Here is a 19,896-nt window from a genome sequence, read left to right as displayed (position 1 = left end):
TAAAGGAAATTTAATGTCAAAATTAATGTGCAGACTCTGGAGAAAACCTTGCTGGTGTCAAGATATGCAGAATAACTGAATAAATTCGCTTATATCCTCGCACAATCTTACACCTAATTAGAGGTGCCAGAGGCAAAATCTGTCAAAGCAGAGATGGAAATCTCAGGCTGGGGACAGGCTGCCGAGCCTCACACTGCTTGTGACTGTTTTTTTCATGGCACTACAGCATTTACTTCACAGGCATTAATTAAGGTCCATAATAAAGCTGGAAAATCATTTTCCTGCAGAATCAGATAGGAGGCGGGTAGGGTAGACAAGTGATTTTGCGATGGAAGCCGGACAGCGGTCGCACACAGAAACTCTTCTATCCATCTGACCACCGATTTGAGGGAACGGAAGGGGACTGGGGAAATGAGGAAGCGTGGTAGATTAAGCAGCATGATTCCAGGAACAGCTATTCCCAGGTTATCTATTTTAGGCCAGCTGGGCTTCCCAGGAAGCCCTGACAGAGTTTCCTAGCCATGATGAGCAGTCACCTAGCCTACACACCAAAGCACGGAGTCATTCTTGTCCCACCTTAGTGCCACAACAAATTCTTCCAGAAACCTCCCCCAGAGATTTCTTACCCAGATAAGCAGCAGTTTTTCTTGAGTAAGGGCCATGGCGTTTGTACAATAGCAGTCATCACAACCATCTCCTGTGGCGATGAAGTCCACAGGCTAACTATAGGATGCCTGAGGAGCTATTTCCTGGTATTCTCTCACTTTCCACCAGCTGCTGTTGCTATTATTTAACTCACTATTAGTTTCAAGTATGATGCAGCATCAAGCAGTTGATCTTCTTAAGGAAAAATAATTGGCTGTCTGGCCTTCACTTGGATGAAAACTCATTTCTCTCTGGGGAGTTTTCAGCATTAGTCCATCCGCAGCGACAAAAGCTGTGATTTTAGCACCCTCCACAACACTGGATTACAGTAAAAGTGGAAATCGGGTCGTGAAGTGAAATTCACAGTATTTCCCATGAGGAGTTCTTCATATGGATAGTCAGCAGGGCGGTCACTTATATGGACAAGAAATTCTAGTAAAATAAACAAAATCTCCAGACTTCCTGGGCTCTAAGTCATACTGCAAAATTTGATTATCACTTAAGTGACTTAGAAAGCAAGATGTTCTTTGCATTATAAGAGTTTATTCACAATGTCAGCTAAAAGTGATAGACACTGCAGTAATTCAAACCAGAGGGTGGGGGGAAAAGGAGTTATGAAAACTTGGCTTAGACTGGAGACCAGAGAAGAAGTTGAAGGAAGAGCAGCATTTTTGAGGGAAAGGCAAATTGAAGGAATGAAGTTTTGAAATTCCTGTCTTTCCTGCCTCCCCAGCAAGCAGGAGAATCTAACGTTCACTGGCTTCACAGAGAACAAAGCAGACCCTGAAGATTTAAGCTTCACTGCTCACACTGGCTGTGCCCACATGGCTGCTTAGCCCGATCTCCAGCTCTTGTGTACACACAAAAAGGTCTCTGGCTTGCTCCAAACGTGAGTCTGGTTGTCAACAAAAAGCTCTCCAGAAGCACTGGACCATGCTGGCACTGACCATCGGAACCCCTGGCTGTCAGAAGGACAAAGGTGTGAGTGCAGCGTGGGGAGGAGGGTCTCCTCGCTACGCTCTGCTCATGGGAAAGGCAAATAGCTGCTGCACGACCGTTCTCATGGGCAGTGAGTTAAACCACCTGCAGATCCGCTCAGCACTGCCCCTTCTGCTGACCTTCTCCCTGATGCAATCTCTCTTCCAAAACATGCACATCCTGTGCCTGCTGCCCATGGCTAGATTATGGATGGGGATGAATTTTCCAAGCTGACGCTGACATCCCAGCAGATGAGATGACACAGCCTGCGAGCAACCATCACAACAAAGAAGTGGCAGGAAAAGATGCCATCCCTCCTGCATGGGATCTGCTAAGCCACACAGCTCTGCACCAAATCCCACATAAGACTGCTAGAAAGCCTCAAATAATTAACAGCATGAAGTTAACCGTATGTCAAACATTTCACAGCATATGTCCAAACTGTAAATGAGTATCTGTTAGAATTTTACAGGGAGAGGAAAAACTATAAAAGATTTATATTTTGTTAATGCTCTAACATATTTCCTTACCTATCTCCCTATCCAAGAAGTTTTGCATTTCAGTATCCCAGTCTTGGCTCAGCACCATCCCGCTTACATCCCATTTGCCCATCCTTATCTTCAAATAAACTCTGAAAGAAATCAGAAAAAGTGGGGGAGGCTCTCAACATTTTATAGCTGGAACAGAAGTGGGAACAGCATCATCTGTATGATTTCCTTCCATCCTGGTAAAAAATAAGAGAATAAGAGTAGATCTAGAGACACACATGCCATGCAGGAGGCAGAGAAACGCTTGTGAGAGCCTGTGTAGCACTGAGCCTGTGCCTCGTTGCTGTAAGATTTCCAACAGCAACTCCAACAGCTCAACCCAAGAGCAACAGCAAGGAACTCATGCCACAGCATGGAAAAAAAAAAAAAAAAAAAAAAAGTCTGTTGGATGTAAGTATCCACCAAAATTCACTGATAATCTTGAGAGAGCTGGGTCAAGAATTTCAATCACAGTCCCAGGAAGTGGGTGAATTAGGGATCCTAGACCCTCATGTGCATGGCTTGCACGTGGGTTTTAGACCTTCAAGAAGGGGGATTCACATTGAGCTTGAACAAGACATGTGGGGCTACTGTGTCCAACCTCAGAGATTTAAGGACCTCAGACACAGAATTTCAGGGAATTTGTGTCTTGGTCAAGAAAAGGATTCATGCTTTTGGAGCATTTCTTCCAAATTTTCTATCTGGGATAAGAAAACGGGCAATCTATTTCATCTGCCATTAGAAATGTCTTTATTAAGATGAAAGACTCTGGCAGTGAACGTGGTTTGGTACACAGCTAGCAAAGCAGGACATGCCCAGGTGGGCACGGTGTCTCAGAGGTTACCTGTCATTCCTGGCACCAGCCCAGCCCTGACATTGCACTTCAACTGCTCTTCAGCGTGTGCACTGCAGGAACTAAAGGCTGGTACTTGCAAACACAGCTTCACGTCTTTTATTGTAAATGTCTGACTCCTTTCCCTGAAGCTTTTAAGCATGGCCCTTTGAGCATAATTGAATGAGACAGAAGCAAAAATCAAGAGGCCTCTACTTTGGAAAGAGACGTGACACTCGTTGACTGTTAACCACAAAACACGGGCCTCTTTGCTTTCTTCTTTTTTTTTTCCCCCCCCTTAATGTTAACTTCACAGTTTTTCTTCCTTTGAAGTAGCTTGATGTTACCAGAGCCTAGAGAACCCAAAACGTCCTCATCAGCATGCTGGAGCTCCCCTCCTTCAGGGAGTGGAGCCGCCAACCAGCCCCTAGGATAACTCTTGCATCCTGACAGTTTGACTGTCATCACAGCACCACCAGACAAGCAGCAGGCTTGCTTTTACCCACACCAAACACCTCATTTAATTTCCCTTTCCTACAACTCCTGTCCACCTGTCACACCACACTGCTGCCCAAAGGCTGCAGCAGAATGTCCCAGGACCACGTGTATATAACATTCCTTACGGTGACGCCAATGAGCCTGGCCAGCTCCATCTACAATATCTGCAACGGCCTTTTCAAACCAAAACTGCAAAAGTCTTTGGGAGGGTAAATTTCCCTGCAGAGGAATTATTCTGCTGTCTAAATGAGAACGGAGATTTGAAGTGCATACTGTCAATAATTACCTACTTAATGCAAATCTGTGATTATAAGGATGAGGTGGACTGTAACGGGTGTCTTCTGTCATCTCCTGCCCAACCCAAGCACGAACCTTGTCCTGTTGTCACCTCCTGCCCAACCCAGGCATGGCTCTTGTCCTAAATTAGTTTCTCTACCCAGTTTCTGACGTGCCTCTGAGTCATGCTGAGCCCCTAGCAGAAAACAACACAACCTTGGCTTCTTGTGATGCAGAATCCTAGATGTCCCATCCATAAATCAGATCTTTATGAGGTATCTCATGGTTAATTACTTTCATCATTAAAATTTTTTCATTGTTTCTAGCCCACATTTGCCTGGATGTTGCTTACAGCCATTCTATCTTGTTATATCTCCCTTTTATATGCAAAGGAGATCCAATTCCCAAATTAATTTTCTCCAAATTTCAAGTTGATTGGACAATATTATTTTTCTTAAAATAAAATTTAAGATGATTGGGCAGTCTCCAATGACAGTGTGTATGTGGGAAAGGATCATTTCCATACCACTGCTTTGTCCTCAGCAATGCTCAATCCAAAGTCAAATAGTGATGCTGTAGCAGCATTGAAAGTATTCACAAGTGTCAGCCAGTATCGGTCTACTCTTCTGATTAAAAAAAAAATAAAAAATCACCATTTCCTTAATCTGAAACCCCCCAAAAATAAACATTTCTTGGATGTTCTCTGACACATGAGCAATAATTTCTCAAAGACAGTGGGAGCCTTTCCATCTCCATTAGTGGGCATTTTCATCAAGTTCTGATTTCTTTTGTAAGTGAAGCTAGGCCAAAATCTCCAAACCCTACAATAACCTGAACTTTACTGCCTATGCAAGAGAAAAGCAGCCAAAAAAAACCCCCAAATAAATGTATGGGAGAGAAACAGTGAAGCAACGTTTCCCCAAACAATATTCACTGATAACAATACGGCTTTGTGATTGTTTCCATTTCTTTATGTATTTCCAAGACAAAACATAGGGAGAAACATGATTTCTCAAAATTTCTGCCAAAAAGGCAGTTCTCAGAGTATACATTTAATGACAGCATTACAGGCAGACAATTTTTCCCATCCTTTCTAAGTTCCCTGCCCACTGCAAAAAGAACATCAACAGGAAGAAATCCCACACAGAAAGGGCAGGTATAAGGACACGTCTGACCAAAGTGAAACAATTCTTTCTGGCTGAGCTCGTTTGAAAGGGCTCCAGTGAACAGCTTGTCATCTACTGGAGATCGCCCAAATCTGAGGTCTCACTGGGGCTCATCGAAATAGGCTGCTCACTCATTAGGCTGAGAGGAGAGTGCCAAAGATCTGTCCCCAGAGGAATTTCTCATGCCTAATGAAAACATAGTCTTTGGGGGGGGTTGGGTGTTGTTGGTTTGGGTTTTTTTCCCCCTCAATTTGGAAATGGAGAGTTTTGTTTCTTTGGAAGGAGAACTTGCAGAAGGGCAGGTTATCTGGGCCCTTGGCCATCAAGCAAAGCCATGCTCGAGCTGCCTATGCAGCACTCAGTGGAAAGCGGCAGTGATCCCTGGTCGATGTGAGATGAAAAGGTGATTTGATGTGAAGGAAGGACCACCCCTGACACAGCACTTCCAGTTAAACTACAGGAGGAATGTCTGCAACACACAATATCATATATGTAAACTTCATTGTACTTAAAACCAGGCTTGATAAAAACACTGGTGGGAGAAGAAGCAGCAACAAATCAAAAGCGGCAGAGGATAAAAGGTGGATTTCGGAGAGGTCTGGACAAGAAGGCAGGCTCCTGTGGAAGACCAGGCAGAGCACAGCTATCCATGAGCTCACATAACATCCTCCCAGCAAGAGAGGATTCAAAGAGCCGGGTAAGTGCATGAAATTCACACAGAACCCTCAGGAATGGAAGAAATACTACACTTGAAGAGACACATTCCCCAGACAAGAGCACAAAAGCGCTTAACGTTATCGGGTGAGTCGGTCCAGGCTCCTGGCAGGATTTGTGCAGAGCAGTAAGAGCTACGGTGTGGTGGTCTCTGTTAAATCACAAGCTACTGCCGCGTTTCTGATGCAAAGAAACAAGATCCCCTAGGGACCAGTCAGCATCTGTCCTGGGACAGAACCATGTTGAGATGTGATGCTGTGACACCGAGTGTCTGACCGAGACTTGAACTTGGCAATGACCTCTGCATGGGGTTAGAGAGAGGGAAGCTACCGGGAATTGTGCTCTTGATGGAGAGCACAATTTCTCCAGTTTCCTGGGGGGAAATTGGAGAAATCACTCTGTTATCTTAGTGGACCCCAGTTATTCCTGGACGGGCTTCCTCACTAGTTGCTATTTCTGACCTGCTTTTGCTTAAGCATGGAAAGAGTGCTTTCTAAGTCATAGCAAATAACCTTAAACGATCACAACTGGACTCACTTTCAGCAAAATACAGCTTTCAGTATCAAAAACGAAGTAGAGCTGGGGGAGTCAGGGGGAGAGAAGGGCTCAGTGACTGCTGTGGTGAAGGGGGTTGGAATTTCCATTAGGAAACACAAAAAAATGCCTTCAAATATATCTCCCTGCTAAAGGTCTCCTCACTGACCTACACGGATGTCTTAAGGTGTCAAAATAGTAGGAGTCATATCAAGTGTGCAAAAGGGATGCAAAAGCAACAAAGGAAGCATCTTAGAGGCTGGAGAGAAGAGATGAAAACTAAAACCAGTCAGAATTAAACTAGCTGGACTTCTTAAGGAGGAAAAAAAGCCTCAGATGTTTTCCATCCACAAACCATCAGAGGGGAAAAAGTGTTGTTGTGCAGTAAAAATGGAGCAGAAATAGGAGAGCTGAGGGTTACTCCAACCAGCCTCCCACCCTGTCTCCGGTGCTCGGGGAGGAGCTGCTGCAGAGTGTGGGGTGCAGGCAGGGCAGCATTTGAGAAAAGGATGTGGAAAGGAGGCAGCTGAGGGAGAGTCACAGCCATAGCATCACACAGGGAAATCTCCATCCTAGGGTATTAAAAGAACTTGAGAAACTGCAAGTCAGGAGCACGGATCTGTAAGCCCTTGATGTGGAAGAGCTGCATTTAGGGAAAGGAGCAAGGAGGAATGAACAGCTGAGGCACCGGCAGGCCACCCAGCCTGGACTGACAGCACGGGGAGCTTTCAAATGCAGTTTTCCCAGAAGAATTAGATGCTGTGAATCAGGCTCTGCCTCTACTCCTGTTTCTTCCAAGAAATGGGTCCCAGCTCTCTTCTGGCAGGACATGAGTCACTTTGACCACCCTCAGTGAAAGTCAATCGTGTCCATGTGGGAAGAAGAAAGCCCCTGGCACGCACCATGAATGTTGCCTTCCTGGGCATCGTCTGGGTAACATACTTCAAGCCTGAGCTGCCATTCGTTTTTGGCAAATGACTAATAATGACTTGCAAAACTTGCTACTGTGTTTTTCATCACAGCTGCTCTGGGGATATGTTTCTGGCACACAAAGCACTGCTACCATCATGACAAAAACAATTATACTAGTAAAAAAGCAGGCCAAAAAGATATAAGGTTATTGTCAGGGTGAGGGCAGGGGAATTACTGAGATGAGCTGCCTACAAAATAGCTTAAGAGCATTTATTTCTTATCATGACATCATGAGTTATGCTGATTCAATTATGATAAATGATAATCATGACAAAAACTGCTCCGGCTATGGCCTTGGGAGATGAAAATCCAGGGGAGGAATTAGCAGGGGGTGGGAAGAAAAAGAAATAAAATTAAGACACAGGCAACAGAACAAAAAGCTTCAGTACATATTCAGCCAATAGAGATTGGTTTAAATTATAGTGTTTGAGTGGAGTAGCAGGAAAAATAACTCCACAAAAGCAGGGCAAGGATTATTTTATAGTGTGTGCCTATATAAAGCTGGGTACCCTGCAGGGGGATTAGGTCTCAAAGGAGTCCTGGCAGTGCAAACAACGTTACACCTGGTCCCAGGCAGAGGTGACATTTAGGACTGGAGCTCTGCATCCTCAAGTCTTATCTTCGCCATACAATGCTTTTTGTAAATCCACCTAACATCCCTACAAAACGGGAGGATTCTTATGCCTCCTGAAGTGCTCAGAATCACGCAGTTCTGGTTGTCAGAAATTGTCCTTTTTCTCCTAAATTTCCTTATTGTAAATCTATACCTGGACATTGGGTGTCCTCCCAGCACGGTCCCCTCTTAGGATGCTGCAGAGCTGTAATACTCTCACCATCTCCCTTTTGCGTGGATAACCAAGGCATCTCTCAGTTCTTTCACATCAAATGGCCCTTCCTTTTCCCTAGGGCTCCTAGGGTGCCGAGCAAATTCCAGGTGGGAAACCTGATCCCCTGAGGCTCTCTCTGCCCTGGAATTAGGGGGGCAGCTGGGTGCTGAGAAACCTACCTCCGAGAAAAGGGCAAAAAAACAAATAAAACCATGTGAGAGCTAAGGAAAGCTGGAAGTAATGAGATGATTTGTGTAAACTTTAAATCGAGCAAGTTTCATGCAGAAGGCTCGAGTTACATTTTGCGGGCAGGGAGAGGCAAACTCAGGCACAACAGCAGCAGCTTCAAAGCAAGGCAGATCTGATTTCTTCCTCGCCGCCTCTGTGCCACCCTATGCCCCCTGGAAGAGTCAGGCAAATGGGTCCTTTCAGGATCACCGCACACTAAAATGATGAAAAAAAGTCAAAATGTCAGAGCTTCCCCTGTCAGTTCTGGGCTGTTGGAAAAGCTGAGCATTTGTGCCATGCACACCCGTGCAGGCAGGCAAGGAGCAGCCCGCCTGCCCTTGGCAGAGCCTGTCATCTGGGAGCTCAAATTTTACCTGTAGCCTGAGATCGATACGAAAAGAAAACCCATTTATGTGTTTTGCAGGACGTTGCTGCCTGAGCACACGTGGAGGGCTCAGCACAGCGCAGCCGGCTCCAGCCGCGCTCCCCCACAGACCACCCACCACCTCCAGGTCCTGCTCACAGCCAGCGCTTGTTCTCCCACCGGTGTCTTCGGGACACCCCAGTGTGGCGAGGGACCAAGAGCAATTTAAACACTAGATAAACATAAACAGTTGCAGGTTTAGAAAACAGGAGATAGAGATTTTTTGCGATAGAGCTGTCGCTCTAGAGAGTCAGACATAACTGTAAAGTCAAAGTGAAAAACCTGTCTGGCTCGGGAGCATGGAAAATGTGCTGAGGGCAGGAGTTATGCAACATGGCAAGATGTTTATCAGTTCTGGGTTTTTCAATATTTTATTTTCCTGATATTGGAACTGGGAGCTGGAACAGGGAATGCTGGGGGTGAGAGAGAAAACAGGGACTGTTCATTTCTTGCGTTGCCATTCCAAAAGCATGACATGAAGACAGCAATAGTGGGAATGCTGCAAAAAGAGCCTGTGGTTTGCTCCTCTCTGACTACTGTCAAGGAGGATTCAGATGTGACAAAGGCAGGGGGAAAAGGGACAGACCATCTCCCACCCAACTGTTCCGATATTAACACTGAAATAGTTGGGGCTTGGCTTGGGATAGGGTGCTCGAGCGCGTCTCTGCCACACTCGGCAATGCGGGATATTGCTCCTGCCTCTGCACTCAGCAACACCTTAAAAAAAAAATTCCTTTCATAGGGGATTAAAACCAAACCCAAATGCTGCTGCCTGTCCAAATCCAGAGGAGTTGACAGCTGAGAGGTTCGGGTGAAGTCGGGAAAAGTTCACAAGAAACACTTGTGGGTGGTAGAGTGATGTAACCCTTTAGGTAGCTCCCAGCATTTTGAGGTTAGCCATTTATTAACTTTCCATTAAAAACCTGGCAATCTTCACACGAGCATTGCAACACCAGATTTCCGCGCGCTGGCGAGGGTGCCGGCTGCACCCTGCTCCCCTGGGTGCGCAGGCACTGCTATGAATGTCAAGAGCCAGAAGCCACTCGCTCCTGGGAGAAATGACTCAACACCCGGACTAGAGACACATTCCAGCGTGCAGGAAAACAACTGGAAGCTTGAGTGGTCTTGCAACATCCAGCCACTCAGCAGAGTGAAGCAATCACCCACTGGCCACTTCTCAGCTCAGTTAAGCCGAAGCCTGTCTGCAGAGCCCAAGAGTAACCAGGACCAGAGTTTGCTCCTCCATGGTTTATGGAGTACCCAAACCCAGAGTAACGTGGCCTTGCGTGGACAGCAGTGCCGCTTTCCCACCCCACCAGCTCTGTGTGGGCAGTGGGCTGTGTGCTGGGCACCCCTAAAATGCAGAAAGAGCCCGCTCAGGCTGTGGTACGGACAGAGAGAAGCAGCCCAGGCTTTCCTTTGCAGGGATGCAAAACTGCTGCCCTGGGAGAAGGAATCACATCCATATCCTACATGCTCTGTACTCAGAAACAACTGCGACAGGAGATTTGCATTTTTCAGCACCTTAACAGACCTGTTAAATTTAGTTGGATTTCTTTCTTTTCTTTTGCAAGCCTGGAAACTGTTTATGCTCTAGGGAAAAGATTTTGTTTTGGGTTTGTTTTTTTAAAAAACAGCAAAAGTGGGTATATATTTTTAGTGGTAAGGAGGGTAGCTTTTCAAAATTTTTAAAGCAAGAATTTAGTAGTTACGGTGGTACATTTGTATTACAGAAAGAGTTGTGAGAAACAAACATTTCAGAGCTAAAAGCAGCTCAGCCCTAGCAGGTGTTTTATGAAGTTAACGGAGCCAAGTGAGGAAAGAACTATCCATTACAGATGCAATTATCTGTTTGAACTGAAAACACGAACTTTGGAGAAAACAGCAAAATGCTTGACTTCCAAAATATTTAGGTTATTTTGAGCGTTTGACCAGTAGGAGGGAGTAAAGCAGGGACAAAACTACTCATGCAGTGCTTCCAAATGTACATATACTATTCACGCTTTTCACAGCTGAATGGTTAACAACAAAGACAATTACATTCTTGCTACAGCTGATTAAACAGTTGATCCCACGGACCCCAGGCTTCTCAGACACAGTTGTTTGCTGTAAGCATAACCAGCAAAACAAAAACAAGGCTAAAGCAGAGATGTTCATCTGTCACGGCTCTGGTTCAGGACAGCAACTATAGCCAGAGTCATGCAGAAACATGAAAAATGTCCTGTTTATATTAAAATTAATACAATTTAACCAGAACTTAATAGGATTGGGAATGTGGAGGTGTGGTTAAATTTGCAACTGAACTAGGATCTGAATTGTCCCACTTCTGCTAATCATCAAAGAGCTGAAGTTGCCAAGCCCCATGCACACAAGTCCTGGATCCCTCTTTTGTTTATGGGTTAACGTCCCAGTATTCAACCCATGTTTTCTTGGCTGTACCTAGAGTTTCCCACCAGCCCAGCTGGGCAACTCTAGAAGATGTCTTAAGCAAGCAAACAGCTTTCCATTTGGAAAAGCTTTGATTCCCGTTGAGTCAGTGTCATAAACACATCCCCCAAGAGTCCATTCCCCACCTACAGCTGCTCCCCCAAGGCATCGTGAGTTATGTTACACTGAATATCTGACTTCTAGAGAAATAAGTCTCATTGAATTTCAATGATCTATCAGTCCAGCAGGCACAGACTCATTCCTTGTTACATTCCAAAAATTCCTTGCAAAATTATTTTACATTCAGCTTTGTTTTTCCTTTGTGGAAGCATTGAATGTTGTCTCCTTAATGTGCCTTTGCAAGAAACAATTGCATCTGTATTGGCAATCCTTTTTTTAAGATATTACTAAATCTTCAGTCCTTTCCCTGTGGGATGACAGAAGTTGGATAAATAAGCAAGCTGGCTTCTAATCACTTTTTGCAAAAGAGGAAAAAAATGTGCTTTACTATGTGGCATAATAGATAGTATTTCCACATAGTTAGACAGCAACCCTTTCTGTGGAAAAAAAAATACTGCAAGCCTTTCACATTTTAGCCCAAGTTGAGTATTCTCTGTGAAACAAAAATGCTCAAAATATTCTAGAAGTGAGTCCACATTTGATACTCAATATTCATTAAGCACTTTTGTCTATGTATCATTTATATTACAGCAAATGTTAGACTTGAACACAGCTGACCTTTCTTGTGCCCTTCAGTGGTGTATGGACTATAAGAAAAACACTCCTCCACATTCCCGTACTGATGAAGGAGCTCCAGTCCTGAAAAGTTTGCAAACTAAGTAACCAAGAGAAACAGTGAGGGACAGTTGTCACCACAGAGCTGGAGACCTCGCACAAGAGAGCTGAAGCAACATCTCCTTGTAGCAAGCATGCGGCAGAATGGAGGGAACCATCACGAGCACCAGCCTACAGCTGGTGTTCCTGCTGAGGTAGCCAATGTCTTACTGTGAGAGCAATGTTTTAATCTCGGAAGAAATGCCATGTTTCTTGGTGGTTTTGGTGAGGGAATTCTAGCAAGGATGCAGGGTTTTGCTCTTGACCCTGTAGTGTCTAAACAGAGTAACTGTTAGAGTTGGTCCCTCCAAGACCTAGTCTTAACCCGGAGAGAGAAGGCTGCCTGTTCTAGAAGCAGCAAAGAATAATAGATCACAAATATGTCTGCGCTAAGGATGCAATGCAAGCTTTTTCCCCAAACTATCTTCACCCTCCTGGTGCGGTGGACTCGTTTCGGTACATAAAACACGGTGTAAGACACCATGAGAAGACATACGAACATCCTCTATCGTCAGTACAGAGTGTGGAGCTTACGGTCCACATGGGCCTGCTGCACGACATGAAGCTGAGATTTACAGCCAAAGCAGCTAATAGTCACCCAGGGACGTGATCTGCAGGGTCTTGTCTACTGGCGTTTCTCCACAGCTCAGTGTCTCTGAAGCTGCAACTCCATTTTATATTTAATGGAAACCAACTGGAAAGATTCCCATTGACTCCAAAGGGCCATGCCCCAACACATAATGTATTAATGGAATAAACCGCCCTGTAAAATCATCAGAAGTCACGGACAGACTCACTCCTCACCCCTAAACTCCTGTCCAGATGATGCAGCTTCTCCTTAAGGGAGGAATGAGAGGAGCCAATCCTGGGACTACAGGCTGGGCTGCTGAAATGCAGATTTCACACTCCCTGCAAACGAACACCTCTGAACACGCAAAAAGGGAAAATCAGAGCAGGGTCCCCAGGGCCAGACTGGAGTGAGCCACCCTGACCCTGTGATGGTCCTTTAGCAGCCAAATCCTCCCCTACCTACCCCAGAGGGATCTGGCTACAGAGGTAGTAAGGAATGTGCAGACTGCTGTTGCTCATTAGAGGGCGAGGAAGAGAGTGAAAAAATAGAATCATAGAATTGTAGAACCGTTTAGGTTGGAAAAGACCTTTAAGATCATATAGTCCAACCGTTAGCCCAGCACTGCCAAATCCACCACTAAACCATGTCCTTAAGTGCCACATCTACGTGTCTTTTAAATACGCTTACTCTGGAAGGCTGGATTTTGCTGCCTGGGATACATCTCCATACACTCAGCCCGGCTTGGAGCTAGAGAGCCCTGCAGCTCTTGGAACCTTCTGCTGCAACTTTCCATCCAAAAACTCCACGTGGACTCACTTGTAAATGGCAAGAGATTAGAGAACTTCCCGTCGTCATCACTTACAAAATGTTTGGAAAAATCTTGCTTTCCACAGAATTAAAAAAAAAAAAGGATCAGATCTTGGGGGGGGTGGGGGTTGGGGGGGATGAATAGAAAGTTTATAGTGTGCATTACCTAAAATAAATAATTCATATGATGAATCTTTATCTTAAAAGCCATGGACTAAAAACAAATAAATAAATCATCCAAATTATTGTGGAAACAGCCATGTTTCATGTTATTTATGTGCTTAATGTTCCTTTTAGGGTTAGGTTTTTTCTTCTTATAAAGAAATGCAGTTTTCTTAGCATTGCTGTGAATACCAATGTAAAATTCTATTTTAACAATGTTCAGTGATGCATGAACATCCCAAAGGCAGAATTCTAAAAACACTAAACCCATTTGTTAAAGAGTAACTAGACAAGTTGAACAGTTTTCCTTTTCTTTTCCTGCAAACTTTACAAAGACAGGATGAATTATGGTTTCACATAGATAGTGTCTGAGCCAATCCCCATTAAAATTAACTGGAATCTTTTTATTGATTTTATCCGAACTTTTGATCAGAAAGATAACAGTCTTTTCCTACTGGCAATTGGTCTTTGAAACCAAAATTATTGATACGATTGCAAGGAGCCAAAGCATTTATTAAATGGCTGGTGGCTTTCCAGCCAGATGGTATGGTACATTCTAGTTACCTTCTAGACACCTTTAAGCTGCCTCTGAAGGTGTGGGATGCCATTTGCAGCACAGAGAAGCAGTGATGGGACCCCAGTAGGTGCTCCTAAGCAAAGGCAGATCTCTCTGGTATTTTAGAAAAGGAAGAAATCAAGGGAACCCTGCTATGGAAAGCAAAAGCACTTTCTCAAGCCCAATCATGTCTTTTGGGAATAGCCGGTTTCCTTTCACCACAACAGCAACCTCATCTTTGCTGGCTCCTGCCTTGAACAGGTTATCAAATACAATTCTGTTCCAAAGGCATTCCTGTTCAGTCCTCTGCTGTGATATTCCTGGCCTCATCCTTGTACATTTACTTGTCAAGGCAGGAATTTGCTTCCTTGTTACACATCTTCGTAACTATTTTTCATTTTTTCTTCCTTACCGCCCCCCCCCCCCCCCCCCCAAGATGCTGCCATGTCTACAATACTAGCTCTGCTAATTTTAGTTGGGTTTAGCCACGGCTTTTTTTGCATTCATTTCCCAGCCTACAGTAAAACTTAAAAAATATGATTGTTCAATTAAGAAAAACAACCCAAAACTGATGTTGCTTGCCTTCCGCTTACATCAGTGGGTTGGCCACTTGCAGAGGGGGCTGGGGACAGCAGCTGGGTCACATTCCCACCCTGTTACTCATTGCAAGGGCCGGTGTTGGGGACAAGGGAGTAGCCAGGTGGGAAGGAGCCAGCAGCACCCTGAGGAGCTGGGGGGGGACAGTGGGAGCATGCAGGGAGCATTGCTTTCAGGGCCAATTGAGCATGAGGGATGGACGGAGGGTTACCTGCCTGAGGACAGAGTTAGAGTGCTGCAAGAGCACTCAGCTTTGCTCTTAATACCTCTGAAATATAACAGCATCTTTTCTTGAAATTATTTCCCCCAAATCCTCAGTTTACAGAATACCGGTGCAAAAGTGTATGATGCTTCCAGGCTGGTTAATCCTGGGAGGAAAGAGGCTCTCTACAGGATGCTTGGCCAGCATCAGTGGACCAACATCAGCTACAGACCCAGCCCCTCCATTTCTTTGCACAGATTTGGTCAATTCATTTAAATAAACCCTCTGAGTGAACAGGTGCAGGCACAATTAGCGTCATTAACCAGCTGTAAAACAAATGAGCACCATGCTAAATTTCTCTCTTCGGATGCATACCAGGAAGGTTACATATATGTGAAGAAGCGTGTGCTGGGGATCTCTGGGAAGCCACGTGTTACTGAGCCGGGGTCTCTGGGGAGGCGCGAATGTTAGCATGAGACTTGGGATTTGGCCACTCCTTTGTGTCAAGGGTATATTTTAATATCGAATGTGGGTAATGACAACATGAGAGATCTACCAGTCTGTACCAGCGCTCTTTTGACTTTCTTAAAGCCTCACATTGCGAATGGGAATTACATCGTTATTATGAATAATAACAACCAAGAAGGGAAACATAAATAGCAATGACAATAATAACCTAAACTATGTCAGACTTGTTAAAGGCAAGTTAAAAACAATTTGGGACATAACTGGTTGAGCATAAAGCACCAACAGCATTTAGACCTGTACCTCACCTGGCCTCAAGCTCAGCAAGGGACTTAAACACAGGCCTAATTTTAAGCACACAATTCATGTATGTGATTGAATTGGTGCATTTTGTGAGTTTAAAATTAAATATTTAAAAGCACTGTTGACTCAGGGGGTATATTCCTGTATTTATGTTGTAGCTTCAGATTCTTCATAATTACATTACCCCTTCTGCTCTCTTCAGATATTTCCATCTTTCCTCCGTGTCAGGAAAAGTCTCTCTTTCACAGTTTGCTAATCAGTTTATGATAACACAATCTTTGTGGTGTTTTCCTTGGCAGTATGCCTTGAACTGAAATTATGTAATGATCTGAACATTAATTGAAGATTAAGATTTGCGGTTGTATGCACTTGGGTCCATCATTGAATGCAAACCCTATAAAGTTGAAGACAACCATCCTTTTCAAGGATCAAGAGTCAAATTACTAAGAAATCGTGAGATCCAGCAGGCTGGTGTCATTGTGGTGCTGCTTTGTACAGATCTGACATGACATCTAGGTTTGTACAAACGTTTTTCTGAGGAAATCAGACTTTAGTCCCACTGCCCTCTCCTCACATGCGTGCACACACAAAGCTGGTGCAGAGAGTCAATAAAATGGCCCACAGTCACTTACTGCCTGAGGTTGCCCCTGAGGCAGAAGATGTTGGTTTGCCCTGCAACCTCCAGACTGGGCTGTGGGGTTGGGTGCCTGCGTTCCCTGCAAAAAATGGTCCTGCAGGAGGACACACTTATTTCCCCCTGCTGCTGTGATTCACCTGTGATGGTCCCTGAGGGAAGACCTGATGGGACCTTGCAGGATTTTCCCCGAGCCCCAGTCAGTCACCACAGGGTATGTCTTTCCCACAGAGTTATTAGAAGAATTCTGAATTCTTTTGCTACAGTTTTTGTTTCACAACTTTTTAAGGCAAAAGCAGGTTTTCAAAACTCCATTTAAATATAAAAAATCAGCAGTAAAAGTGTTTTAGGAAGTGGAGGTGATGGCTTACTGATTTTTTTCCATATAGCAGGAAGACATGTGGTTCCAAAGAAAATCAAAATACAGACGAAAAAAGCTTCAAGAAAATTGTAAAAAGAAAATAAATTAAATAAAATAAAAATCCCAGTCTCCCCAATTAGTTAAACGAGGGAAATGAATGCCACCTGGACTGCAGCAGATATTGGACCGTTTGGATTTTCCAGAAGAGGAAAAGAAATCTACTTTTCTCTCCCCCTGTGTCCCCACTTTTCATCTGTCTTAATTTGTTCATATTATTTTGTCAGACGTCTGCCCAGCTCCAAGTCAAATAGCCTTCCTCCTCCTGCCTTCTGCAGGATAAAACAGATCCAAGCGAGGGAATACGGAGTGTGTATCTGAGCAATCTTGGCACTTGGGATGTATATACACCCAAGCTTAAGCCTCACTCTCAGTTCTAGTTTGTAGGTCGCCCCTCTAAAAACCTGTTGAAATACTTTGAATAGCTGAAATTAGCCTTGTAAATACCCAGCTTGCTATGCCCCCAAAAAAACCCAACTACAGAACTGAGATTTCCACTGAAATATTGAATCATTTTGCTATTGCCTTATACTGCTTCTCCCTTTCAAAGAGCAGGTGGCCTTAGCGCCGATTACTTAAATAAACATACAGAAAGGAAGAGTTAGTCTGGCAGAGGTGGGGAATAAGAGCTAATATATCTTCTTGCGGAGGGCTGAAGTGTGTGTGTGTACATACAGACAAGGCGTGCACAGGAATTTTTCATCCTTTTGTGTTTTAAATGGTGACAGGGATTTACCAGCTTGAGTGGAAAGTAAAACCAAAACCCCATTCAGGGGCAAAGCCTGTCTAAAATACTAGAACAAATTCTGTCACTCCTGCAGGAAGATTCTTGAGAACACAAGAAAAAGAAGAAAAATAAAAGCAATAAGAATCGCAGACATCTGGCAAGATCAAGCGACAGCGGCTGAAGACACAAAGCCATTGTCAGGTGGGAAAGGGGATGCTTAATGGGCACCTTTGCTGACAGTAAAATGGAAGAAATAGCTATTCTGGGGGGAGTGTGGGCACAATTCGTGTCTAAAGCAGTAAGAGACACTGCCTAAAGCGCATCGCATGAGTTAGCCAGGTGCTGGGGGTTAAGGACTTGGATTTCTTTTAAAGGAGTGAATGAATTAATGCAGGGGTTTGAGTTATGGGTTGGGTGGTTGGGTGTTTTTTTTTCTTTTTTTGGGGGGGGGGGAGGTGGGAAGGGGAAGGAGGTAGGGGAAAAGAGGAAAAAAAAGTAGGAAAAACATCATGAGAAATATCACAGTAGCAAGGAGGGAAGGCAGCTGAAAAAGTCAAGGATAACTAAAGAAGCACATGAAGCATGACCTTGAAATGAGACTGATGAAGTGAGCTTTTTGGGTTGAGTGCTGGCTGGAAAAGGGGGCTTGGACTGCTGCCCAGGGAAACTGCCTCCTGCTATTTAATTCCTAATGAGTTCAGGGAACAAGGATTTTGCACAGTCTTTGAAATAAACAGGATTGTGTTAAAGAAATACTTGAGACCATCATTAATTTCTACTTCTAGTGGAAACAAGCCATGAGACCCCACATCCTAGCTAATCACTTGGGTCAAAAAAAGTAACATAATGTGAATTTCAGCATTATATATTATTTTGTAGGACCAAATAATTCTATGTGTTCGTTTCATGCCTGTATTGTGGGTCTTCAGAAGAGAAGGGTCATTGCTAATAAATTATTATATTAATTATATCCTGAAGGAATTCAGCATTTTAGTTTTTTACTTTTCCTTGCTTCCTGTGTCAATTTTTCCATCCCTGTAATTGTCCTTCCTGTTTATGCAATTCCATATGCACAGTGGCTACTAAAAGTCAGTTGTTCAAACTGTTTACTGTAAATATTTACACTATGGCCATTAGTGAAATCTGTATCTCTGAACGGATGATGGATGGCAGAGGGTCTAATCCAGGAGACCCATGGGATAAACAGGGGAAAGTCACGTGCAGAGGCTGGGAACGCTGCTTCCCACTGCCTTCAGGGCAGAAGAGAAAGTCCTACGCTTGGCACATTTGCTCTGAAAAATGCTAAAAACACAAGGTTATTTGCTGATGTCCGTGGCACTGAGGTGCCCAAACACGTACCAGTTATTAGTGAAAGCCTCTAAAAATCCGCTGACAGGAATAAGAGGGTTAATGGGTTACCACAGCATATAATCTAATAACGGTTGGATTGTATACAGACCAGGCTCCCAGCACGTACTGTACATCTGAAGGCCACGCCGTGACCACGCAAGGCAGGAAAAGCAGAGATGCTACCATACCAGAAAAGCCAGTATTCATCACTGAATGATAATGAGGTCAACCCCTGCCTGATGCCAAGAAATCCCCATGCGTGCTGCCCTCCCTGGCACCCCGGGGGCTCTGCCGCAGGGGTCTCAGCAGTGTGCACGGGGAAAGGCTGCACTTGCGTGTCCGTCCCACGGCACTGTGCAACCCGCTGTGCCTGCCCTGAGCCCAGCTGGCCCGAACCTGGGAGCAGAGCCCCAGAGGAGGCACATCCACAGACCACAGCACACAGGTGCAAGACACAGAGATGTCTCCGCACCAAGGCACCCAGGGCCAGCACCGTTACAGCTCACACACCCCACGCCCTAGCTCCATGCTGCCCGCTGTTGACGTTTTTCTATTTTGCTACAGGTGTAATTTCCAATTATTCACCTTTGCTCTTTTCTGTATGCTCTGGTTCTGCTTCTTGGGACATGTCCCATTTTGGATGCCCTGTCCACCATGGCACACTGAGGTTTGGGCTGCCAGCGGGCAGCCAGCAGCTCCTGAATGAGTGATGGGCCGTCCATCACCTTCCGGGAAAGATGGATCTCAAGTGCCCCTGTTCTGCACAATTTTTGTCCTCAGTGTTCTTTCACAAGTAACTGGTGTAGCAAAGTACATATTCTTATGAAAAAGAGATACTGAAAAATAACAAAATGAAATCCCCTCCAAACAGCAAGTTATTTGGGAACAGCAGAAATGAGCAGGTATTTGATGTTAAGCAGATATTTGCTGAGTAACACTTTGGGCTTTGTTCAGTGTTAAAAGGATTTTTTCCACCCACTGCTGTGGGATTGACCTCCAAAGAAGAGTCACCTAATAGAAACACGCGTGCACCTCTTTTGAACAAGCCTGAAATCCTAATCGCACAAATGAGAGAATCCAGAAGGTGACATTGCCTAGAAATCTCCAAAAAGACAGATCGATATCTCTTGGGATAAAGACCGGCCTTATTCCACGCTCCTAATCAGAGTTACAGGTATGATTTACAAATCAGGGCAGCACATAATCTTAAAGCATGTGCTTA

This window comes from Falco naumanni, chromosome 11 (assembly GCF_017639655.2).
Source record: "Falco naumanni isolate bFalNau1 chromosome 11, bFalNau1.pat, whole genome shotgun sequence".
Taxonomy (NCBI): Eukaryota; Metazoa; Chordata; class Aves; order Falconiformes; family Falconidae; genus Falco; species Falco naumanni.
Note: the sequence above shows the minus strand (reverse complement) of the source record.